Source organism: Sinocyclocheilus rhinocerous, unplaced genomic scaffold (genome assembly GCF_001515625.1).
Source record: "Sinocyclocheilus rhinocerous isolate Xijiao unplaced genomic scaffold, SAMN03320098_v1.1 scaffold2531, whole genome shotgun sequence".
NCBI lineage: Eukaryota > Metazoa > Chordata > Actinopteri > Cypriniformes > Cyprinidae > Sinocyclocheilus > Sinocyclocheilus rhinocerous.
The window spans coordinates 34,606-36,255 of record NW_015661073.1 but is presented as its reverse complement, the minus strand read 5'-3'; positions in this window follow the sequence as shown (position 1 = coordinate 36,255).

Genomic DNA, 1,650 nt, shown 5'->3' with positions numbered 1-1,650 from the left:
ACTCCACTGGCCTCGCTCCGTTCCCACGGCTCTCGGCCCCGCCCCCACTCGTCACATACTGAATCTTTTTTTTTTTGTGGGTGAGATGAATTAATGCATATTCATATTTATTTTGAACTACAGTAACATCTTCTGATTTCTCTCAATATGGCGACACCAGAGCTGTCAATCAATAAATTGGAAAAAAAAGTAACTTGCGTTACTTATTTGAAAAAGTAACTCAGATATGATCTTGTAAATTAAAAAGTAATGCGTTACTTTACTAGTTACTTGAAAAAAGTAATCTGATTACGTAGCTTGCGTTACTTGTAATGCGTTACCCACAACACTGTTAGTATACTACTGTGTATCATTGTTTGTTAATGATTTATTAATGAAAGTTATTATAACCTCACATTCAAATGGTTTTCCATACACAAACAACAATCAGCATGTAGAAACAACCTTGACTTTTTATTTGGATTGCCAAACATGTTAAGGCAGAGACAGTATAAAAAGCAACTGCAGTTTGATGATATAGCAGACATCAAGAAAAACCTAATGACGGGACTCAACCAACCAACACCATTGACTTTCTGTCCAGAAAACCACTTGTAAACATTTTTAGTTATGCATTACTATTGAAGGACTACGTCTGCCATGTCGCTGAGGTGGGTAGACAACCATACATTGCACTGAATCAATACAAAGGTACATAAGCTAGTTATAGTCGCTGTTGAGCTTCGTTCAACTATGTACAACTATGTACATCACGATAATACTGTATGGCACTGAGATGAACTGTCGAGTGACATCCACTTTATACGATACAATAGATTAATGGCTGTTAATAACAGTATATTCATGTTAATAAGTCAATGCGGAGCGAGCCACCTTACAGTCACTTAGAATCTTTTGCAACCCGTCCTTTACCACAATAGCAAATACATTCAATAGTATGGTTACACAACAATATAAGTGCATACAAACAGCTAGATGTAGCCATTTACAGGCAAAATCCAACGACCAGAGGGTTTGTGTGTGACGGCATCTGAAGGAAATGTTTTTCAGGTCCGTGTCACCGTGTAGCCATGTCTAGTTCCACTGCAGCCCTCCATTAGTACATTCATTGGTTAGAAATGAAATTAGCCACTGCCTCCTATGGAGGCGATGAGTAACACCATGGAATTGATGTCTGTGAATCCTTGCGTGAGTCAGGAGCATCTCACATCTTCCCGTCATTTTCTGCAGATCAAACAAATAGGCTAATAAAAATATGTTCTAAGAAAGATTTGCTAATGTTCCTAGTGAGTTGTGAAAACATTATCCATGAATGTGTTCTGAACGTTCAAAAATTAAACGTTATAGGAACATTTCAAGTAGCCATTCTGCAAACATTATGGGAACGTTACTTTTGAATGTTCTCTGAAACAAGTAGCAATATTTAAAAAATGTTAGACGAGCATCCAACTACAATGTTTCAGAAAAACGTTCCATGAATGATGTAAAAATAATTTAAATAAATAATGCTTTGAGAACATTATTAAAGACCACAAAACTCTAAACTGTAACAATGTTCAATTCAATCAATTCAATCAATCAATTTAGTTAAGCATTTGTTAGATGCCTTTATCCAAAGCGACTTGCATTGGGCCCTATCAGCCCTATCAT